Source organism: Coenobita brevimanus, chromosome 56 (genome assembly GCF_032717465.1).
Source record: "Coenobita brevimanus isolate Jiangsu-jjx chromosome 56, ASM3271746v2, whole genome shotgun sequence".
NCBI classification, from domain to species: domain Eukaryota; kingdom Metazoa; phylum Arthropoda; class Malacostraca; order Decapoda; family Coenobitidae; genus Coenobita; species Coenobita brevimanus.
Genome location: NC_137009.1, coordinates 8,418,340 through 8,445,100, shown reverse-complemented (window position 1 = coordinate 8,445,100; position 26,761 = coordinate 8,418,340).

Below are 26,761 nucleotides of genomic sequence, written 5' to 3'. Positions count from 1 at the left end.
TCTTCGAATCAACAGTGAATTTCTACAAAAGCAGGTGACACTCTACAAGATTAGCTTCAGTTCTACAGTGAATTCCTACAAAATACAGCCTACAATGCAAATAGCCTACAAGTCCACAAAACAACTCTATAATCTTCACGTAACTTCAAGCAGCAGCAAGAAGAATAAAAAACAAAGCACGTAAAGAAGAGGAAACATTAAAGCAACGAGCTAACATACCCCTACCACTCTCTCCCAACTACCTCCATCGCTGACGCAGAGGTCAAGACACGCAGCAAAACACCAGAGCCACATTTATAATGCGACTTACTCACCTTTCTTCACCCAGCTTAAGCATCGCTACTCAGTATTCACCACAGCTACCAGTGTGGGAAGCCGACGTCACCATGTGCTGAGGGACATCACAACGCGAGTTTGCCACGCCAAGCAACGTGTGACTGACACCAGGCACTTCTCACCCACTACTCATTACTCATTATTCACATAGCTCCTACTCATACTCATTTATTTTCACAGTTAAGTTGGAAATTCGACGTTCTATGCTGAGGTTTGCCTGGGACAGCTGTTAACCACCACAAGCACCAGGCCATGGAATTTCCTGAGTAATATCGTCCATCAACACAGCACTAGAATTATCAAGAGATCTTCAATCAACCCTGCATTTTTCTTCCGAGATCGACTATTGTATCGACACACCTCTACGGTCTGTATCAAGTGGGTAAAATTATACTTACTCATTTCTTCTCAGTGCTAAAATTAGCTATATTCAACTTTTTTACTTATTTCCATATATACACTTATACACTCACTATCTATCATTTATTTCAACTTATTTACTCATCTATTTTGTTAGGACATAAATAAACAAAAGGCGTATTTCATAACACCATATCTTAATGACAGGAATATTTTTGCCACCACCCACGTTAATACCAGATGACACACAATTAGCCACAACAACACACTCACAATTAGGAGAGCACCAAGGCAACACACCAGATGACACACAGTTAGCCACAACAACAGACTCACAATTAAGAGAGCACCAAGGCAACCCATCCCTTGTACAAACCTCACCACAAACTAAAGACCAAGAAACAAATACGGCAGTTTCAGATGATGAGTGGGAAACCCCCTCTGACGTAGTAAGTGAGGACTTTGTCGCTGACTTGCGCACGTATGCCAATATACTTAACAGGGTTCACCGGTCCTGTCGAACATATTCCACCATTCCCTCACACAACGATAAACAAGTTCAAGTTAAATTAACAGAGCAAACAGTGAAAATGAATCAAGAAACAAATACCGCTGATCTAACAACCACACCTCATATGTTCGTGTACCATGAGGATAAAACTGCCCCAAAATTCTCTGGCACAGAAAAAGGTCGCATTGATGTCATTTCATTAGTCAGTCAGTGTGAACAAATGTTCATCAAGCGCCACATACTAGATGAACAAGAGAAAATTGCTATTTTTTCATCTTGCATAAGCCAGGAAAGATGTCCAGCAATCAATTTATTGCGATGAGATAAGCTCCATAAAACTAGGACATATGATGAATTTAAAACTGAATTTTTGAAGAAATTTTCTGGAGGTATGAACTTCTTGCCAGGTATAATTCCAGAATTACATAAAATTGTAGATCTTGTAAGGGAGCACACTACAAACCATGTGCTCAGTGAAATAACTGCTGATGTCTCCACAATCAAAAGAACATTGTTAGTTACTTTGGAAAACTCAAATTGGATAACAGATGATGGAAAGATGTCCCCAGACCTCGTCGTGGATATCATTGGTTATGTAGCTGCCTTGTGTAAATTACCTGATAGGACCCTTAAGATCGCCAAGACGATCGCGTACACCCCAGGCATGTGCTTACTAGACTTAATGAACGAGGCAGAGATGCTGTGCAGTAAAGCAGGTATGGTCGACACACCTGCACATTCTAGTAGAATGAGAGTACCTGAAACAGTATCAGCTGTGAAAACATCTACACCGACCCCAAACAGAGAACAAAATCGATCGCGACCCAAAAGCAGGCAGAGCAAACAACCAAACATGACGAGGCCTCGATCACAGACGCCAGGCTACAGGCAGTTTCATAAGTTTTCGCACAGCCCAAGCAGGTCTCGCGCCATAAACAACACTACTTATGGGAAGTCACTTCGTAGGTCACAGTCAAGGGATAGGTCCATTCTATGTCATTATTTTGCAAAACCAGGACACACAAGGTATGAATGCTTTATCAAAGCAAAAGAGGACAAACAAAAGACAAAAGGATTTGGTCCTTACTGTAGGCATCATAGATACCAAGGGCACTGGACCAGTGATTGCAAAACAGTAGAAAAATTGTGTCTGTGTTCAAATCGGGGGAAGACCAAGTCATGACAAAAAAAGAACAAAACGTAAAGAAAAACAAGTCTAAAATTCACATGGGAGGCATGTTGGGAAATGAGTGTATCTTGATACCAACTGTATGTGAGGATCAAAACGTTTCCTTATTTTTAGATACAGGCTCTCCAGTGAACTTAATAACACATGAAGAAATAAATAGAATTCTTAAAAATAAGAAGAAAGTAACTTTTCTGAATGAAGCTGATTTAGATTTATACACGGTAGATGGAAAACAAATTACAGTGAATGGTATGATAAGATTAAATATCAGTTTCACAGAGACTACAAGACCATTCTCTGCATTTTTCTATATCGTTGAAAACTTAGCAATTAAAGCTCATATGTTACTGGGCTTAAGATCCATGAGAGCAGAGAACATAACTATACTCCCATAAATGAATGGAATAGACTTTGACAATGAATCCATAGAGGAAATACCTTCAGAGCCCTCACCGATTGGTAAAAGAGAGCCAAAAAGAATTGGTAATATTAAAGGCTTAAACAAACATACACAAACAGATGAGTGTATAGATCCACTCCCACCACCAGCCCCATCCTCCAGAATTAGTGACCCAAATAACAGTACTGATTTATCAATTTTTCCAGCCCATCTCACTAATGATTTAGTTATACCACCTAATTCCTACATGAAAGTTACCATAAAGAGCAAATTACGGAATAGTACTGTTCTTGTCTTAGAAGAATTATGTAAAGTAAAGGGATTGTCAGTAGAAAACGCATTGTCATACGAACGAGGAAGGGCAAACTCAGATATTCATGATTAATCACATGAATGGGGAAGTTCAGTTGAAAAAGGGGACTTGCATAGTTAATGTTGAAAAATGTCCTGCCCCTGTGAAGGAAATAGTTATAGCTGGAGTGACAAGTGAGATAAAATCTACGGATAGAGAAAGAATGAAAGAGAATTTAATTCACTCAGGTGAATTTGATGAAGAAAATGATTTGTTAACCCTGCTGGAAACACACAGGGACACCGTAGCATTGCCCGGAGAACAATTAGGGTGTACTAACTTGATTAATCACATGATTAATGTGCACCCAGAAACACCACCAATTTTCGTACCAGCTTACCGCATACCACACTCCTAACGTACACTTGCAAATCAGTATGTCGATGAAATGTTAAAACTTGTAATTATTGAGCCTTCAGTCTCCCCGTGGAATGCCCCCTTATTCTTCATGCCGAAACGAAATGGAGAAATGCGTGCGGTAGTAGATTACCGTAAACTATCACACAATCCCAGACAGATTTCCCATGCCATTGCTAAGCGAGGTTCTACAGAATATTGGTCCTGAGAATAACATATTCTCAACCATCGATCTCCTAAAAGGCTATTATCAGATTCCGGTTTCGGTGGAGTCACGTAAATACACTGCCTTTTCCACAACCAGAGGCCATTATCAATATACCAGAATGCCAATGGGACTGAGGACAGCCCCAGGCACATTCCAGCGTCTTATGAATTACGTATTGTCCGGAATTTTAGGACAAGGAATATTTGTTTATCTTGACGATATTATAATCGCAACGAAGAATATTAAGGATCATCTCAGGAAATTAGACTTACTCTTACAAAAGCTTAGTGATGCTGGTTTAAAAATTAAACTTTCTAAATGCAAATTTTGCTTTAAGGAAATAAATTTCTTAGGCCACAAATTAAGTTCTAATGGTATTCACACCACTGATGACAAAATACAGGCAGTGAGAGATTTTCCTGAACCCACTACGACTGACGAAGTTAGACAATTTTTAGGTCTGGCTGGGTACTATAGGTCATTCGTACCACAGTTCTCTCATATAGCCTTTCCTCTATTCCAACTACTCAAAAAAGATGCTGTATTCCAATGGGAAGAAGAACAAAAAAGGGCATTTAACAATCTACAGATTAAACTAACAAATGCATCTTGTTTAGCATATCCAGATTACACAAAATCATTTCTTATTTGTACAGACGCATCAGTTAAAGGATTAGGGGCTGTACTGATGCAGGAAGATAAAAGAGGAAAAAATCAACCAATTGCATTTGCCAGCAGACAAACAAGAGGTGTAGAGAAAAATTATTGCACTACAGACTTAGAGGCACTTGCAGTGGTTTTTGCATTACAAAAGTTTCGAGATTGGGTATATGGTTACGAAATCCACTTATTCACCGACCATAAACCACTGGTGGGTATGTTTAAAGAAAAACTCCTTTCTGGGAGGAGAGCAAGATGGAAATGTACAGTTGAAAACTACAATGTACAAATTCATTATATACAAGGTAAAATGAACATAGTAGCTGACGCATTATCTAGGAACCCGAACACAATTCAGGTCGCGGCATTAGATCTCAAATGAAATATCCCAAACCAAGATGATATCGCAAAGGCACAAAGACTTGACCCAATATGGTCTAAAGTTATATACAAGTTAGAAAGTGGAGATGACATACAATTACCCAAACTGCATGTCCCACTTGAACAATTCACAATGGTCAATAATACATTATACAAGATTAACTCTAAACAACCAAAACGCCAAAGAAATACTAACCAGTTGGTAGTACCTAATGACATGATACCCCAAGTATTACGAACGATTCACGATAGCCCACATGCAGGACATCCTGGAAAGGATAAGACATTCAACCAAGCCCAGCTGTTATATTACTGGCCTTCATTACGAAAAGATATAAACAATCATATAGACAGATGCGAATCATGTGTGAAACACAAAGGATACCCAATCACACCTGCACCGATGGGTAATTACCCTGTACCACATCAACCATGGGACGTTGTCGCTGTTGATTTACTCAAGATGCCATTATCATACAATAATAACCTATACTTATTCGTAGCAACGGATCATTTTTCCCGTTATGTCATTTTAGCTCCAATTAAAGATAAGACAGCAGAGACAGTAGCAAAGGCAATAACAGATAATGTAATATGTCGCTTTACTACCCCAAAGATACTAAGAAGTGATAATGGAGGAGAATTTAATTCTGAGATCTTACAAGAAATATGTAAACAATACAACATCAAAAAGGTTAACGTTTTAGCCTATCGCCCAGCATCGAATGGGTTGGTAGAGAGACAAAACAAAAAAGTATTAGATGTGCTACGACACATTCTCAGTGAAAATTATGCAAGCTGGGATGATTGGATTCCCGGAGTAGAAGCCTTAATTAATGGATCTATAAATAAATCCATAGGTGACACACCACATTTCATTATATATGGAACAGATAAAAAACTACCATATGAGCTCCTAGAAGGTGACAGTATGCCCATATACAATTACGATGATTACTCTAAACTCCGTTTACGTGAATTCCAGGACATACACAAAAGAGTCAAAAAACAATTAACGATGTCCAAGGAAGAAATGACGGAGGCATTTAACAAGAAGGCAAGAGATTCACCTATCAGCTTAGGAGACATTGTTTACGGTATCATTCATATGAGAGACAATAAATTATCCCCACAATTTGAGGGCCCATACAGAGTAATTAACATAAAAGCAAACAAAGTTTTAATTAAGTCACTGTCAAGTGGCGAAGAGAAACAAGTTCATATTGACCATTTAAAACGAGTTTCAAGGGAATTATCCAATAATTATTCAGCCTCGGATACAACCGAACAGGCGAACGTACCTCAAGAAACCAAGCAAGAACACAACAATGATTACAAAAAGAAATTAAGGTCATATACCAAACAATCGAACATAGGTGCAACTGTTCCAATAAAATCTACAGTACATCATTTACGAGAATTAAATATCGATTTAAACTCCTTCTATAAATGAAATAACAATCAACCGTAACGCACATCATCACTATCATTGACCACAGCATGACCATATTAGGAAATTAATAGATTTTTTTTTTTTTTTCGGTAGGTTACTATGAAGGAACTTATGCTATGGATTCTCCTCTACATAGCAAGAGGATATGCGCACTTAGACCCCAAACACATAGTACGACAAGGATGCCTCATAGCTCCAACGGCCACGACTACAATCGTTAAGGACGTCATGAGTACTGAAATAAGTCTAGATTACTTGTATGAATTACCTACTTATCTAGACAGATAAGAAATTATGTTTCACAAGCACATAACACAAAGGAAGTGAATTAAATGGTAAAGTTAGCGAAATGGAAACTAGAACAGGCAAAGTCAACTATGCTCATCATGATCCAAGATCTCCCATCTTATGGAACGGAGGTACTGAGCGACAGGAACAAGATCACACATACTCGCCAAAAGCGCGGTTTGTTCGACCTGGGTGGCGCAGTTCTTGGGAACATCTTTGGATTGGCTACAGAGGATGACCTTAAAGAAATAATCAACAAATTTAATAAAATAGCTCAGATACTAACATACCAAAATAAATTCATCACAGGACAGAACTCAGCAATGAAGACAATTGTGAAAAATCTGAAAAAGGCAGAAAACATAGCTCTCGAAAGTGTAAAGTAAATGAAATGGAAGGAAACATTACACTTTTCCAACACTTCTCCATCATCACAGAACATATTGACACGATTCTATTACAATTAGACAACACTAGAGATCGTTTCAGGGCACTTATACAAGGAATTTCGAATGCTGGTGATGGCAAGATCACATTTGACTTACTCCCAGTTCATGAGCTACGTCAGATAATTAGTCAAGGCATACATAAACATAAATTGAAGCCGCTGTTCCGCAGTAGGGAATTCATGCAATATTATCCATATTTAGAAGCAACACTAACCCCAACATCAGTAATAGTTCATGTACCATTCATAACTGAAGACCTGTTCACAGTATACCAAATACATCCCTTCCCCTATGAAAATAACAACACTTTGGTCATCATCAACATCAACACAGACACCGAACTCATCATGGTTTCCAAGAGACGGGACACTGTCACTTTCGCAAGTGAATCAACGATTGAACGAAAGTGCCGCACATCCTTACGTGCTGTTCATCTTTGTCCTGCGTACATTTTCACGTTTCAGCCTACTGATACAGTCCCTTGTGAAATGGCTATCATCAGAAATGACAATATTCATAATCACTGCAACTTCACTTTTGCTCCAGATAAACTTGTACACCATCAACGCATCGGACACTCACAGTTTTTTTTATTTCACTCATAACACATCAGTTTACATAGTCTGTCCAGATATACCACCATCTCATACTTCAGCATCAGGATTATACATAGCACCAGACTACTGTGCGGTATTTACACCAGCCATGTCTACTTTATCCACCATCAATCACTACACCATTCTCAATCATACACACAAACATTTCCACCCACTGCCTGATATGGACTTAAACATGAGCACAAGTATTAAGTTGACTTCACCTAAGTTTAAAACTATGAAGCTGATCAATGAAACAATGAATCCCTGGGAAGATTTGAGTCTGAGTATATTCAACCCATATTATGTGTATAGCCCAGCACCTACTGTCTTTATAATCTTCTGCATTGTATTTGCAGTACTGCTGTTCGGAATGCACAGAATGCATGCAAGAATTGCTAATTTGGAGTCAGTATTTAGTGGGGGGAGAGTTAACATCCAAGTTAACCCCACTGAATGAAGTGTATATATATATATATATATATATATATATATATATATATATATATATATATATATATATATATATAAATACAAAGAAGAAAGACCCATGTATGGCATACCAGTACCATTATCTTTAAATGAAATATCAATAACTCTTACCATAATCTTAATTTTAAACTATTTTTTTTTTCTTGCATGTATGCATTTCACTACAATAACCCAAGTACATACTGTATTACAGTTAAATACTGTAATTTACTTTTAATGTATTTATTCAAATATGTATACAACTTGTTTAAAATGTAATATTACTGGATAATTGCTATTTAGTATGTTATATGTATACAGTATTATAATCTATATTATGTACTAATAGATTAGCATATGTCAACGATAACTGCTGTCAGAAGACCTTCAGCGGCGCGGCCGAGCAATGTTATAAGTCCATATTATATTTACAAATCATAATAGATAGATAGATAGATAAATAGACAGATAGACAGCTCTATGTGAGCCTGGGAAAGGGAAATGATCTTGCAAGTTATCTGAGGAAAAGCTGACGACAGATTAGGAAGTAGCAATGTCAGGAGATGATGCAGGTAGTTTGTCAGCGAGATAGCAGGGGAACAAAGCCTAGTGACATACACACATACACACAGACAGGTTTCTGGAACTTTCCAACCACAGTGTAAAATACGTGACACGACCCCTGTTTCACCAGAATTTAGGAAAGAGAACTCAGCAGGAGAGAGGCCATAGAATCGGCAGGTAGTAGGGAGCAAGGCTTAGCAACTTGGAAGAGAGAGAGAGAGAGCGAGACAGGGAGGTAGCTAGCGGGACTCTACTTATACTTCACTCGTGCGTGAGAGACTTTGTTAATATTCCAAGACAAATAAAAATAGTCCCATACTGTTCTTTACCTCTCCTGTCATTGAATGACAAAAGGGAACCAAGATTTTCTACTTACAAAACTACTCAAGTATAACAACCGCTCGTCCACAAGTCTAATATATGTATAACTAAACTACAAAACATCTCCACAAGTTTATACAAAGTCTTTTTAAGACAAGCTGTCCCTTGTTTCTTTCTTTTTTCCTCGTCCTTGCTGTCCCTCTCTATTTCCTTCCCCCTTGTGCTACAAGTTCATACTGGCTTTGTACAGTCTTCTCCTTATTTCAATAAAATATATTTGTTGAAATATAAAAGGCTGTAAGACAACAAATAGTTTAGTATTAATTTATTGCCTATGCATATTAACATTATATCATATGTCATAGAACATAATAATCCTTGAAAATGATGAAATGTATTACCAATATTACATTTGTAATAGAAAGTATTGCCGGTTCTCTTCGTTAGAGGTCAACATATTTTAATCTGATTCACTAGACTTCGTTTCCACTGCTTCGAATATTATGAATAAACAAAACTACCAGCTGACATGCTACTCTTCTGTGCTATGTTGCCAGTTACGTTTTACAGATTGCTGACTCTTATTACTCTATTATACTCCCCGTTCGATCATTAAATACTGCAGTATTCTCTATACATTGTTTTGTGCCACTTATCGTTATTAACCTTGATCTGCGTACAATATGATGAGAATATTTGCTTCACCACCACTCAAAAGTTCAGCCAATCACGGTCCACTTTACACAGGCTCTAGGTTCTGAGCAATTCATTCAGAAAGAGACTGTACGTGGGCTTACTACAGAGAACTACCAGATGTCTCCATATACCCCAGTATTTTTTTAAGCACTTTCTACTTGCTCAACAGTACATCCTCAATAAATATGATGAAAATTGGAGGTGATAAGTGACGGAATAATATTAATGATTATGATGATGATGATAATAATAATAATAATAATATAATAATAATAATAATAATGATCATCACCATCTTTATCATCATGGATACAAAGATATCCTTGTCTGGTAATAAGTGATCAACATTAATGAAAACTTAAACGCTGTAACTGTCAGCGGCAGTTACCAATCTCCACCTATGAGAATACTGCTGACTCGTACAACTTATGTTTTTTTGTAATAACCTGAAATCCAATGGTTAAAATGCCAAAGGACCAGACAAAGCTTCTAGGGCCAAGGAGTGCCTCATTTATGTTTTGGATTTTCAGGTATGGAAGAGAAATGAAAACTGGGGTCTCTGAAATATCGTAATGTTATGCATGAATGACCTTCATTTTTTTTATATATACAAATGTTTAGTTAATATTTTTATTAAGGGATTTCCTTCTATGTCCATGTCTCTAAAATAGTTCTGGAGTAAGTTGGGGCTCTTTTTTTCTGGGGGGGGGGGGGAAGGGACAACATGTGTTTCCTACATGTCATCAAGTGGGTTGGCGGAGGGTTAGTGTCCTTCCTGGGTAAACAACTGACTAAAAATAAGCCTCGGACCAGGAAGGACAAAGTGGTAATGATCAAGGAATGGACGAAGGACATGGTTTGGACTGCAATATTAAATATATGAGGCGTGAATGATGCGGTGAGAGAGAGAGAAATCGTGATTGAGGATGCAAAAGTAGACACATGTACAGTAGATTGACTGAGACTAAATGGTGAGGTGAGAGTGTGAGAGAGTGGAATTTTGGATGGGGTATACGCGAGACAGTAGGTGAGAATGAAAGGGCAAAAGAGGGTGTATGTATTGTTGTGTGCAAGAGATGGAAGGACAATATGAGAGAGTATGGATCAGTTGATTCAAGGATTGTGCGGATAACACTGAAAGTATGACTAAAAATGCGGGCGATTCTGTGTGTGTGTGTGTCAACGCAAGATCGTGCATGCAGGGTGAAAGAAGAGTTTTGGGCAAATGTGGATGCATGCATGAGAAAGTTTGATAGGAATGAGAGTGTTTTTGATTAAAGATATGAGTGGAAAAGTAGGGAATATGAAGATGGATGGAGTAGTTGGTGATTTGGGCGTGACTGCGGAAATGGATGAGAATGGCAGTGTTCTAGTGGACATTTGTGCAGGGAGAGAGTTGATGATACCTAACATGCTCTTTAGGCACAAAATGACCACAGGTAATCGTGGCGAGTGATGAGAAGGGTCTGTGGCGAATTCAGTGAAAGGAAGGCAATGATTGATTATGTGTGTGTGAATGACAGAATGACATATGTAATAGATGCAAGAGCATACAGAGGTTGGGGACGTGAACTTTCTGACCACAACTAGGTGATGGTGAAAGTCAAGGTTCAAATGTAACGGAGGAATATAAGGAAGGAAGGACAGTAGGAAGTAATCCATACAAGGAGGGTAGAAAAGTTGCAAGAGGAGGGTAAAAAGGCAAAATATGTAAAAGAAAAGGAGGAGCGATTAAGTAAATATGATTTGAAGCAGATGAGGGAGGTAGAAGGTGTGTTCATGATATTTCACAAAAAATCTGTGCTGCCTGTGAGGTGGCGTGTGGAATGAAGAGAAGACGAAAGGGGGTGCCAGGAATAGATTGAGAAGTCTTGGGGATATTGTGCGGGATACTCGGGATCCGACCCAAAATTTAATTATTTATTCATTGGTTCATGGCCCACCATTCCACAAAATCTCATCAAAATCCGTTCTCAGTTTTTTGAGTAATCCTGCTAACATACATACATACATACATACATACATATACATACAAACAGACAAATAAACCAACGCTGGGTAAAACATATACCTCCTAGCGGAGGTAAATAAACTTTTATTTTTTTTACTTCACCATTGTCACTGAACCCTGAAATTATTTTGTGGTAGAATATAAGTTGGAAGGTGATATGCTACCGATAAATGACTTTCGTACTGTGAGAGAGAGAGAGAGAGAGAGAGAGAGAGGCTCTTGTAGTTTTATTCGCCCTTGTTTGGAGTACAACTCTCATGTATGGGGAGGCTCCCCACATACAGCTCTTCTCAATAGGGTGGAGTCAAAGGCTTTTCGTCTTATCAACTCTCCTCCTCTTACTGGCTACCTTCAACCTCTGTCTCTTCGCTGCACTGTTGCATCATTATCTCTTTTCTATCGCTACTTCAATGGTCACTGCTCTTCTGAACTGTCTCCTTGCATCCCTCCAGCTCTACGACGGGCGCGTAGCACCCGTCTAACAACAAACTCTCATCCCTTTTCTGTCCACCTCTCTAATGCAAGAGTTAACCGTTATTATCAGTCCTTCCTTTATGCAACAGGTCAACTTTGGAACTATCTCCTTCTGTCTTTGTTTCCTACTTCCTATGATCTCCAGTCTTTCAAACGCAGTGTGTCCAGGGATCTCGAAATGACTGGATCTTGAATTTGGCTTTCTTTTGTATTTTTTTTTGCTTGGAAGGAACGTTTTGCCTCAGCCTTTGGTTCCTTCTTCCTCGCATAAAAAAAAAGTGGGGTAACGGTAAGCGAGACTTACAAGGTTTATCTCTGTGTGGTGTTATGTACTGTATTTTCGCAGCCAAGGGTACCTGAACACTTCCAAGGTTTATAAAATATGAAACAAAATTCAATTACCTTCCAACTAACTTGGTAAATTTCTTCCAATAATTCTTACTTAGTTGCTTCTTCACTATTACTTTATTCCAGTTAATATTGATAATATTGTTACCATTAAATTTACCCTTCCATAGCCGGAACGGCTCGAGTATTCACTTCTGGTTAGGGTTAGGCGATTATGTTAAGCTTCGAGTGTCACAGGAGCCAGATTCTTATCCAGTCTAAACTTATCCCGTTAATGACATACTTTTCTCTATATTTCGGTTAACGACAGACTATTACGTTATGTTTAAAAGAAACGTCGAGCAACTTTGCTCAGTTCACTTTAACTAGGCGTAAAATGATGAGCTATACCATGCTAGTCGTGAAGAAGTTCCGTGGAAATGAAGTTGAGTCGTAGTATTGTTTTATTCTGCCACTGAACAATGGTAAATTGGCTGCCAAAGAACGAAAACGCCAAGTTAAAGTGGCTGAACTGAAGTTTTTTTAAAAATGTGTGGCCATTACCGCTGTAGCCGTGAATAAGGAACTCCGTATTAAACTCAGTCACTGCTGACATTTTCTTAACCCTTTAACCGCGGGTGTCATTCCAGAATGACGTTGCAAAAACTGGACCAAACCGCGGGTGTCATTCTCGAATGTTTGTGAATATTTTGAATACCCCGCGTTTTTTCCGTGCGCCAGTTGTTTCAAGGGAGAGTAGCTATTAAGTTCTTTCACTCCAGCCGACCCCCACCTCCCTCTTCCCCCCCTGGGGCCCCACCTCCCACCCCCTGGGCCCCCCACCCCACCCCTGACCAAGCGCGCATCAGTATCTGTCCAGCTGTGTGAGTGACAACACATGTTGATGTGGCAGTGAAGTGCAGGCAATTACAGTGCTTTTTACCTGTCTCAGTGAACACAGAGTGGGTGTTTATCGTATGTGCAGTGTTCATATATGTTTATAGTATTATTATCAGAATGTGATTGGCATTTGGTAATGGTGTGTGAGCGAAAAATAGTGATTACAACACCGCTGATGTGGCAGTGAAGTGCAGGCAATTACAGTGCCTTTTACCTGCCTCAGTGAACACAGAGTGGGTGTTTATCGTATGTGCAGTGTTCATATATGTTTATAGTATTATTATCAGAATGAGGTTGGCATTTGGTAATGGTGTGTGAGCGAAAAATAGTGATTACAACACCGCTGATGTGGCAGTGAAGTGCAGGTAATTACAGTGCCTTTTACCTGCCTCAGTGAACACAGAGTGGGTGTTTATCGTATGTGCAGTGTTCATATATGTTTATAGTATTATTATCAGAATGAGGTTGGCATTTGGTAATGGTGTGTGAGCGAAAAATAGTGATTACAACACCGCTGATGTGGCAGTGAAGTGCAGGTAATTACAGTGCCTTTTACCTGCCTCAGTGAACACAGAGTGGGTGTTTATCGTATGTGCAGTGTTCATATATGTTTATAGTATTATTATCAGAATGAGGTTGGCATTTGGTAATGGTGTATGAGCGAAGGTAATGATGTGTGAGCGAAAAATAGTGATTTTACACCCCTCACTTCTAACGGCACTGCCCGTCCTGTGAAAGTCAACAAAGTCATGAAACCTACATCAATGGAAAGCTGAAGGTTAGTACTTTCTAATGGTACCTTATTTTTTTCTCTAGCTTTATTCTGTGCAGAGTTATTAAGGTTTAAAGGTTTGTTTACATTTGGCTGAAACCCCCGCGGGAGAGGACAGTCAGACCAAAACAATACCCGCGGTTAAAGGGTTAAGCTGACAGAAACTCACAGTAATCGCAGGTTTATTGCAGGATGGTTCACATATAGCGCTCCTATTCCACTTCACCAGACGATTTCACGTGTGTTGCGGGAGCGGTTCCGTCAGCATTATCAGTGGCTATCCTGCATCCTTAATTCTAGTCTCAGTGCCTCCCCCTTACCCACACCAGCAGACTAAGTTGTCCCCAGAACACGTAAGATACAGGCAAATTAGTTTCTAATGGTGTGCAATATAAGGACCATGCTGTGTAAGGCAGCTTATTCTTTTTTACTTCCTGTCCATTAGATTCACCTTAGGAAAACCATGTGTACCGAAGCGGTTGCTGAAGACTGTATTTAACCCCTCCAGTGCAACAGTTCTAACCCAAACTTAATAAAATCGTGCGATAATGGTAAGACAATTGAAAATGACGACATCCAGCTGATCAAATCAATGGTGTTTCTCATTCTGATATTGTCATAGCCAGACGATTGTATTCAGCTTAAAAATGATTCCCCCCCTCCTCTCTCTCTCTCTCTCTCTCTCTCTCTCTCTCCCCTCATTATATGTTACGTACATGTTCCATCTCAATTCATACCTGAAGGGGATTCAAGAGAACCAAAACTGTTTCTCAATCTTTCAAAAGAGTTATCACAATTCTCATGAAGTGGCTCAGTTTTCATATTATATACAGAGCATGAAATGTTTATCAGAAGGTGGACACAGTGTTTATTAATTATTGATGAAACTAACAGCACCTAAGGATGATTAAGAAACTGAAGAAAATGTCCCTTGAATGAAGAGGTAATTAGTGATCAAACAAATGCTAGGAGTAATGAAATGCTTTTTTGTTTGTATGTTATTGATTACTTTATTTACTTAATCATTTATTTATTTATCTTTTGTTTCCATTATAGCTAATGAAATTATCTCCTACATTCTCCTCTCTCAGAATATTACTTTATATTACCAATTTGATACGATGACCACTTTTTATATAAAATTCTTGCAAACGTCAACACATTTTACAAAGTTTATTACAGTGCATCAGCAGCGGAGGAATTAATGAGAGCTGTAACAAACCCCCCCATGAAAAAGAATATCGAAACCTGAATATAATGGCCAAGCGAGAGAGAGAGAGAGAGAGAAATGCGATAAAAAGTTCATTATACTGAAGGAATTATGCATTAACCCGCGGCGTCCCGTCGACGTTCTTTTACGTCCACACGTTTTGTCTGCCAATCCCATCGACGTACATAAACGCGAAAAAAATGTAAGGTCCCTAATTTGCACAATTTTCAATTTTCGCGAGTCATTTTTGGTACGTATACACGTGACACCTTCCTCAACAAGATGCCAGGCAGGGACAATGCCTTACCCAGCATGACCTCCTCCCCCCTCATGCATGCCATTGTCTCAGCAATCCACCTGTTATCAGTGACCTGGCCAGTATAGCCATGTCATGCCACGGTACGAAATTCAGGGCCAGAGTGATTCCCCAATCAATGACAATGTGGAGGACAAACTTTACATAGCATTAGAGGAAGAAACAGTTAGAAATGATGATCAGGTAATGTGGCAAAAAAAGGTCAGGTATTAGTGAGTGAAACAATGCTTATAATGCCTATATTACTGCTTGAAAACCAATATACTCTTGTACTACATATAAATTCGTAACAGTAAATAAATAAATACCATTTATGAGTGGTGTGAAATAGTTATCCTCCCATAGAACTCGTTTTCTTTGGTGCCAGCCTGATAGAAAACCCAGTAAGGTAAGGAGGCTCTCCTACCTGTAATGAGTATTTTAAACCTCAGGTGAGCGATTTCTCTATGAATTTTCGATGTTTCTCACCAAAAGCAAAGGTTTGAGCCAAAAAAAATTTTTTCCTAAAATGATTGGGATTGGGGGGAGTCAGTGGTGGAAATGTGGTCGGGATGGGGCGGGTTAAATTCTTTCAGGTCGATGAGGTGTGCGGGGCCAGTAGCAGCTCCAGAAACAATAGCAGCAGCCCACAACCGTGGCCGAGGAAGAACAAGAAGAAAGCTCCCTGCAGGTGATTCAAGGTGAACACAACCTGGACAAGAAAAGAAGAGACTCCATGTAAAGAGAAGGAAACACTAAGGAATAAAAATATTCACGGTTGTTTTAGGCATCAGTTCACAGCCACACAATACTCCAAGCCACTAGCCTAATAGCAGACATTCAATTTCAGATGTCATCCAAGAAACAGGGAAAGTTATTGCAATATTTACGAATACACATGAGCATACTGCATGACGCAGGTCACCATTCTGTAAACAGCATGGTAATTACCATGCCAATTAGTGCCGATAAAGGTAAAAGAGAGGATGTGTACTTAATGCCATCTTTGCTGGTGCAAAGTATAGTGATTCTTTATAAAAAATATATATAGTTGTGCTGAAACCTTTGTTAGGCAGGAAATTTTCTCAGTTGATTAAAGCAGTATGGAAGTAGCCAGAAAAAATATGAAGTTCATAATCTACCATATAGTGTGGTTAATCCTCAACTCTCTCTCTCTCTCTCTCTCTCTCTCTCTCTCTCTCATCTAAATCTTACAAGCCTGGTGTCCTTCTCAACGGCTGTGTCCTCCTGCTCCTGTGATGACCTCTGGTCCTGGTATTCCTTCACATAAACGGCGAACAGGTCATATAGCCACTTGTTGATTAAGCCAGCCTCCACACACTGCCACATCACCGCGTTGAAGTTCTTCAGATAAGGTGCACCCTGAACCAAACAGCAAAATAATCTGAAGGATGTAAGTCAATCCAAAGTTTCTGTGGGCTTTTACAGAGTTAAAAATGTGTATGTCATAGGGTCACCTGGATTTAACCATGCACACCTAAAATTTTGAATGATAACTCTCGTACCACTTCTTTCTGCCTCACATCCTTCCAGCTGCTGTCAAAACCACCTCACAGTCTTAACCAGCCTCAACCATGAAACGGCCCAGTATCCCTCCTGCCTCCCCCTAAAAAAGCACTCACAGCAAGCTACCTTTCCATTTCGTGCCTCTCAGCCAACACCGCTCGATCAGAGACTGTAAATATAACTCATATTAATAAATACAAAAGGAAAATAATAGTTTACAGGTGTTACACAATAAGGATGCATAAAAACCAAGAACGATCTATGAAAGAGTACAATACGCGTGCTCACCAGATTGCCTAAAGGCAAAGCATTTAAATTTGTCTTGTGTACTATATCTCCGACTAATTGCTCTCAAAGTCGATTTATTTCACTTTTACGTGACCCATAACCCCGTAATGAAATTTGGCTCAAAGCAGTTCAAAATTAGAGACTTCACGAGATCGTGTTTCAAAAATCTGCCACTAGGTTCGCTTCCTTTGCCCAGCTCTGATGCGGGGTATGCACTGAAAAAGTAGCCAGTGCTTAATTTCTTTTTAATTTTGACACAAAGTAAAACACTTCAAAACATATTTTACTCATCAAATTACCCAGATGGCATGATATGCTACAAAGAAATTACAATATGGGAGCCCTTTGATTATATATAATGTATTATAAGTGTCATTTTGTAAACTCAGCTTTCGTCAGTTTACTCGTCTCTGTTACCATAACATAGAGACAAACCCTAGGCAATTTTATTAGAACCATCCATAAAGGAAGATAACAGTGATTAAAATATTTGTCATTCATTAATATCCACAATAGAAAATAGATGTGTAGCCGCATATTTAGCGGCACCTTTCGATATGCTGCCCTGCCTGACGTATGGCTTTTCCTAACAATACTGACCTGTTGGACGTCTTGGTGATATTAGTAGCAAAAATCTAACACAAATAATTCTTTTAAATGTTTCCCTGGCTCCACTGCACAGTTTAGTAAGTTTACACTTCAACTCCTCGTACTATGTTATTGTTATAGTGTCGTACCTCACTGCCATTTGTTTGGATTAATATGGCTGATTCACCAACTAAGCAATCGTTCAGTACAGTATTTTCAATGGAACTGCTTACTTCTTTAAAGCATGCTAAACCACACACATCAGAAGTCCTGAAGGCAATCTCCTTTTACTAACTGCACTCGATTTATTCAAAAATATGTATATAGACAGCACACTAATTTAGTCCCCACGCTAAGATTCTCTGAAAGCCTGGTTATTCTTTCTTTACGTGTATATATATCTCTATATATATATATATATATATATATATATATATATATATATATATATATGCGCTTGATTGAACAGGAAAAAATATTCCTATAAATAGCAATATTATTATAAACTTAGTATTAGGTACAATTTCACAGGTCTTTAAAACCCTGCAAAAATATTTAATCGAGGCTGGGCGACGCTAGACTACCTGGTGGCAGACCTTTGAAACAGGGCTTGGCAAAGCCTCTGACTGAGTTGATCTTGCCTGTGACTTTGACATGAGCGCTCACGGTGGTCTTGCCCCTTTGACAAATTTGTTTCATATATGGAGGTCAGTTTCCTTGCTTTCTCGAGCCCTTCCTCAAAGTTTGGTTTATGTTAACTTGCTAAAGCACACTTCATCTTTAACATATTGTACTTAAAAACAATAAAACAACCCCTCGTCTGATCCTCAACGCATCCACCAGGTTCGGTCGAAGACAGATCAATACTTTTTTAGTTATTTTGTTCACACAAGGACACACAGGTCGAACTTTGAACTTGCTCTTTGACTTACGTCTTTGCCTGTTTGATATAAAAATTGAATTATTTCACTCATCCCTTTCCCTCAGTCCTTCCCCCACGTTTGGACTACATTGGATAAAAACTGGCTATGCTTGGTCAAATATTATTTCTCTCTATGACCTTGACCTTTGAGCCATTGTGACCCTCAACATTTTCACCATGTTTGGTAAATCGGATCAAAACTCGTGGAGTTATGTTCACACACACACACACACACACACACACACACACACACACACACACACACACACACACACACACACACACACACACACACACACACACACACACACACAAACCTATCAAAATATAACATCCACACTCACTTTAGGAGCGTGGATGTTAACCCGCCAGAGCGCAGGGATGCTGCACTTTGTATCTATTGGGAGTGGTTAGTAGGCACACCGACTTTCACTTATCGGCTCATTGTTGCTAAACTCTTAGGTCCCTACCTCAGAGTTCCCTTCCTATTTAAGATTTGGAAATTACCTAAACGATCACCTCTGGGATGGTTTAGTTGGAAAAGAACAGAAAGATTTTTGGAAGGGAAAAGGTTGTGTAGATCAGATATTCATTCTTAGATTTTTAGTGGAAAAGTTTCTAGAGAAGGGAAAGAAGTTGTATGTGGCGCTCATGGATTTGGAGAAAGCATATGACAAGGTGGATAGACAGGGATTGTGGGAAGTTTTAAGAATATATGGAGTAAATGGAAAGTTGCTGAATGCCGTGAAGAGTGTGTATGAGGGTGCTAAGGCTGCAGTGCGTGTGGATAGTGAACTGAGTGAATTTTTCTATTTAAAGGTTGGATTGAAACATGGATGTGTTATGTCTCCATGGTTGTTCAATCTGTATATGGATGGGGTTATAAAAGAGGTAGGGCAGTGGATGCTGGAGCGGCACTAATGAGAGAGACAGTGTTTGGAAACTCCTTGTATTGTTGTTTGCAGATGATACTGTTTTGTTAAGTGAAGATGAATGGGAACTACAAGGTTGATGGTTGAGTATGGGAGAGTGTGTAAGAAACGGAATGTAAAGGTGAATGTACGGAAGACTAAAGTTATGGTCTTCGAGAGAAATGAAATCAATGAATGAACAGTGAGGTTGGATGAGGAAGAAATGGAAAATGTGAGTGCGCTTAAGCACTTGGGAAGTGTGATGAGTAAAGATGGAAGTTTAGAGGGTGAAATGCTTGAAAGGGAACAAGGACGAATGTTTGCTGGTTCCTTGAAAGCAGTGTTAAGAAACATGGGAGTGAGCATGGAAGTGAAGAAGTTACTACATGACAGTACTGTGATACCAACTCTAACGTATAGAAGTGAAACTTGGACCTCGTTGGAGGGACACTAGTCGAGAGTGAGAGCAGTGGAAATTAGTTATTTGAGAGGAGCATGTGGAGTCACATGAAGAGACAGACTTACAAATGATTAAGTGAAGGAGCGTTGTGGTGTGGATGTGGATGTGATGGGAAGTTTATTAGAAACACATTAAGGTGGTTTGGCCATGTGGAGAGGATGGAGAGCGAGAGACTTACGAGGAGAGTGTATGTGAGTGAGGTGGAGGGGAGGAGAGGGAGAGGGAGGCAAAGGATGAGATGGAGGGATGGAATGGAGAGGTATATGAGAGAGGGCTGTGTGAGCTGGGAGCAGGCCATTGAAGTGGCGGTGGACATAGTGACGTGGAGGCGATTTTTTTGTGGCCACCCCTTACGAGATTAAGGCGTCTGGCAATGGATAGATAGATCACATCTGGGCGACACGAGGCCGGAAGCTATGTGATTAATATATTAGATTTTTTTTTTTTAAATGACACCATGACATTGTTTCTTCACACGACTCAACTGTTACTGTTATTCGCAATAACTTCACTGACTACCATACCATTCTCGAGCTGGTTTAACACTCTCATATTTTTTTAAACTTGTCTCTTCACTCCCCATCGTCCATGTCATTAGATGATTGAAATCCAGCAATAGACTCCTTTTTATGTTTTGTACAGTATGTTAGTTCCATACTTACAGCTCTGTAAAGTTTGTGTACTAAAACTTTGCAATTTCAAATTTCTATATCTTTGTCTAATCAGAGAAAATAATATGACATCATCTGGAAGAAAATGCTAAAAACGACTCGCATTTACTCTACAGTCACTTACTTTGGGCAAAAACCAAACGTATCCGCCAGGAAAGAACTCCTCCGTGGCCACATATAGATCAGTCTTTCTCCTTGGGTTGCCGTTGTGCATCAACATCTGAAGTACGAGCAAGGTGCGGAAGCTTATAAAAGAGTAGGTGCCTTCTACCACCATGTGCATGCTGTCTTCTTGGTTGTTGAACTGCATGCCTCTCCACAGCATTTGGTAGAGTGGGATGCGGGATGTAGAGAAGAGTTGATGTTCTAATCCCTGATTGTAAGATCAGTACATGTTAGAACTTAGTATAATATTAATTACCCTTTATCATATTCACTGCAAGGTGTCAATACACTGCTGAATACAATGATATGATAGAGACAAGAATATACGATATCAAGATGTTGTAGAGGAGGTGCTGTTGTTCATTTGAATGTGAATCCAGTGGACTGTACAGTAGGCTGAAGCTGTCCCTCTTCTGCAGCCCGTCCTCCTTTCGTATGATTGACAAGGATTTAAGTGATGTCTAATTGATCAGAAAACTTTACTATCTGGCTATATCGGTGCCACCACGTGGTGGCGTCCATTTCCTGCACCAGGGAAGGTGGAATTGGAGGCAGCATGAATCTAGAGGATGTACTAAAAGGAGCGAATACCTTGTTAATCAATATATGGTGTTCTCGTTGCTATAGCATAGCACGTCCCTGTCCACCCTTTGATACTTTGGGATGCAAATATGAGGAGTTGGTGTTCCGAGCCATAATGGGAAGGAAGGTGGAATATGATGACAAGTTTTCATTATACTTAAAGAATATGCCTTTTAAAATCTCACCTTACTTGCCCAGTCCTTCTTTGCAGTTAGGATTTGTGTTGCACTGATATAATAAAGAATGCGAATGAGTCCTTTTACTGTCCAGTTAAATTCTGAGTACTTTGTACAATCTCTCTTTCTACCACGGTCCTCTCTCTCTCTCTCTCTCTCTCTCTCTCTCTCTCTCTCTCTCTCTCTCTTTCTCTCTCTCTCTCTCTGTCACACACACACACACACACACACATTGCACTGAGACCCCTGCCTTCGATGAAAGTGGGCATGAGTGATTTTTTAAACCTGTGTTTTGGTTGTCTGGGGATCCTGAGTTTCTAGAAACTCAAGTTTGTGCCAAATTATATTAACCGAATAACTGAAAGAGGACTTTTGTTATACATTTAATGAAGTGTGTAAAGTAATTAATTAAAAGCTTTTCATCCTGAATCTCAAATATGTACGAGTCTTGGTCCGTTTGGCGAATACCAACCCTATCTTCAACAACACCATACTTCAGGTTGGACCCAAGGAGCTGCTGGAGTGTGTCTAGCGGTTGGGGAATGAAGGGTACTGCTAAATTGCTGGTGAGGGAGGTCTTGTAGTGGGTCGTCACCAAGAAGGCGTATAGGAACCAGAACCCGATAAACACCTGGGGAAAGATGGCAGCTGCTACACTTCTTTCAAACTTATGCTATTAATTTTCTTCAATACCTCTTATTTCTTCGGTTTATCATTTGCACTTTTTACATGTCACCAAATCAGCGTATGAAGATGAAATTTGATTAGGACCGTCCTGAGTCGACATCATGACATCATGACTTTTTAAATGAACACCAGATAATAATGGCAGTGTTCTATGAATCTGCGAGACTTTGCACTGGGCGGTCTGTAATAACCTTCCAGTCACCGATACAAGCATAATAGATTACCGGTATGTGATCAGATATTAGCGTAACATTTCTAAATTGCCAAAAATTCTAGTATCAAAGAACCCCTAATGAAATATAATGTCTATCATTATTTAATTAGACAAGCTGATAAGCGACGATGGCCAGCTCTAAGCGGACCAAGCTTTGTCAGCGACCAGAAATGTCTTCGGTATGAAAAGTCACTCTTGTATGGCGGTACCGAAGGACAACATCCTACCCGAGAATCATATCCCTGGCTTAATAATCTTTCGAGCCTTGCATTTTGCGGAAGCAAGGTAGTAATTTTAGCGTTTTTCTTATTTTCTGCACTTGATGATATTTGACCCCTGACTTGGCGGATTTAGGTCATGCATGTACGAACACACGCTTGAAGTACTCATTAACGTTTATAAGCAAGCAAAGTTACATATGATTGCATCCACCCACTTTGAAGAATGGGAACTTGAAACTTGCGGAATGGCCCACCAGAGGTACAAATTCTACGTGCCACTGCCAGTGACTGGAAGTGAGTTTCGACACTAAATGTCATTTTTGTATGGAAGTATTACAGTGCAATATTCCACCCAAGAATCATGACCTTGGCTTAACAGTCTCTGTAGCTTTATCATTTTGCGCTAGCATAATCGTGGTTTTTACCTATTTTCACCGTTTTCGCATCTGATGACCTTTGATCCCTGACCCGGCCGTAACACATAGGTGTACAACAGAAACCTGTAGTACTAGCCAATGTCTATAAGCATGCAATGTTTCATTCAATTCGATCGAGTCGCTGGGGAACTAGGGGAGCATTTTTTAAAACCGGTACTGGTTGCTAGGGATGCTGAGGCCAATCTTCGCAGGGTTGCCGCTCGAAAACTACAGGAAAGAGGGGAAAATAGATGGCATACTTCTGATAGGGAATGATATGACGACTGTGCCCAAAGAAATCAGAGCTTCCTACACCCATTAGTATGTTTCTACAGCTCAAAATGTGAAAAGCACGAAAAAACAAACAGTTTTTAGGGCGTTGCTAGGCAAGGAGTAGTTGCCTATCAAACAAAACCTTATGGACACAACTAAGTCATAGGCTAGACATTGTTTCCAAGTCTGGTGGGAATTGGTTAAGTCCGAATGGTAGAAGTGCCTGCCACAGGCCAAAAGAAAGATACCAAGCATGAAAACGTGACTAAAAATAATGGCAGCATGAGCTAGCCAAAAACGGATTACATTATTAAGTCCCTTATCACCCGGGAGTGGCCCCAGTTTCTAGAGTGAGTGTTGAGAGTTTACCTTTGATGTGTGTGTGTGTGTGTGTGTGTGTGTGTGTGTGTGTGTGTGTGACCATACCCTGAATGATGGCAAGTGCAAAATAAAAGCATGCGATGATGAAAAGACAGTGAAATCCTCACCCTGCCCGCAGAGAGCAAGAGGTGGCGATAGAGGGACTGGCTAAGGAATGAAGCCAGGATGTGCATAAAGGCGAGGGAATCCGGGAGGCGGGAGGAAGAGATGGTGGCTTGAATATGGTAGAAGGCATGGTAGAGCAGAACCCCACCACACACAGACACCACCACACACACCCACACCTTCACTGAAATTAAAGTGTTAAGATAATCTGGTGTATATAACTGAACAAAAACAAAACGATGAAGTACAGTAACCAAACTTATAGCTGTATGCTCAGCCGGTCCGAAATGCGTTGGGAAGCGCGAAATTGGGCGAGGAATGTGGAACCGAACGCTAACATACGAAAACACATGGATGAAAGGGTATTTTTTCTGATTAGCAATCATTTTCGTTCCATTTCGTCCCCTAACATTGCGAAACCCATAAATTTTCGTCTAAGCATATGGCCTTTAAAATTAAACACCATCACACAAAAATTATCACATACATCAACACAGTCATTGCAAGGAATGCTCAATAAGGTGTACTGTGGAAATGGAGAGTATTACAATGGTCTGAATGCGGTAGAAAACTGACAGAGTAGAACCATTGCAGACAGACACCACCCCACACACTCATACGCTCATTGCAATGTAAATGTAATAAGTTATTATGCACTAAAGAACAGATACGCATTAATATATTGCTGTAAAAATTTCTTCATTCCTCGTATACATCACCACACACATTCAAACACCCACTGCACTTCAAGTACATCGAACTAAATCCGCAGCAGAGGAAGTAACTGAAATTAGCTCATGTAAAGGGAATAATATAATGTGGCACGGAAAGAGATTCCGGGACATAATATGTTTCTACAGGAAATGATAAAATACAACTCAGTGGCCACCACGGATGTTTCTTGAGCTGACCTTTTCTCTACGAGGATTATCGTTGCAAGTTGTTTTTCATGCACAGCCAGCAAACCATTCTTCTTCAGCCATCTACTTATCAAATCCATCCATCTTCGTTTTGGTCTTCCATGGCACTCAGAAGTGATCGATCAAGACACAAATGGGTGAATAGGATATGTGAGTGTGTGACCAAAAGGTCAGGTGGCTGAAGGTTTTGCGTCCATGTACTGTCACCGGTGCAAGCAGGCTGGTGAACCACCCTTAATTTTTTTAGGACTGGAAAACAGTGCGCTATGCTCAGGCTCCTACACCCTGAAGAAGGGTAATAATATTATGAGCTCAGCTATTACCATCTGTATTGCGCACTTTGACTCATGTTGAAAATGTAGACTTTGACCTATTCTGAAACTGAGTACAACTGACTCACGTTTTGTTTGAATCTGAATTGTTTATTTTGTCAAACTGCATCTGTCTCACTTGACTCATGTTGGAATACCCTAACTTGCTTTGGGATCACCAACTTCGATTCACTTTGAAATTAGCCTATGATGGAAAATTCTCACTTACACTGCAAGTATGTACGAATTTTCCACTTTGAACCACGCTCGAATTTCTTTCATTGTTCTCAAGTGGGCGTTTTCCTAAATTGGCTTAACGTTGCAGAGTCGTACACTGACTTGAGCTAGAAATTCCTACTCCGATATGCATTGAAATTAATACATGAACTTAAATATCGTACTCTTACTTACGCTGGAATAATTTACCATCCATTCATCCATCATTCAGCCCTATGCCTCCCCATGAGGAGCGTAGGAGCCCGAGGCTAGGCAAGTTGGTCCTGACATTTAAAATGAGAGTGACCAGCCTCACTCATCCCTGAGTGCCATTATGTGAGCAACAAACCCCAACCATCCCTTGGTTATAAACCTGCACCTGCTCAATCCGATTGGAGCGCTTTAATTACACACTTAACCACCAGGCAACAACGTTATTAACAACTGACTTACGTAGGAAATCTGACACTGACTTACATTGGAATTTCCTGTACTGACTAAAACTGAAAAATCTTACACTGACTTGCATAAAAATTCATACTATGCCTTATACAGGAATAACTTATGCTGTCATTCGGTGAAAATGGCCTAGTGTGACTCACTTTGGAAATACTGATTTGGCCTTAGGTTGAGGTTGAACTGCCTACTTTGACTCAAGTGACTTAAAAGGAGAGCACCAAAATACTGTGAGACTTGCTGTTGAGTCTCAGGGATGGAAAAGGACAGAGGAAGAAATAGCTGGTGAGTTAGTGAAACCCAGAAGGAATAAGAGTCGGGGCACAACCCACCATATTGATTATGTTGGAATATTCTACTTTAACTCACGCTGGAAAGGAGTGATGAGATTCTGCCAGGGCGCACTCGGAGGACTTTTGGCTGTCATGAAGGTGAGGGTTTCCATGAAGTACATCATGGTAGGATCCAGTGAATTTGCTCGCTCCTGCATCATGCCTAGGCATAAGGAGAAGTTGGCTCGCCCGAACTCAACATCACCCACTATTCCAGTCCAGTGGCCCTGGGAATGGACGAGACAGTTGGAGAACGATGGGATCTATACTTTTTTTGCTTTGACTTAGCCTAGAGTTGCCACCTCTTTATTACCTGTCCCCGTTCCGGAGGAGCTCGGGGACGGATGTTGTTTTCACT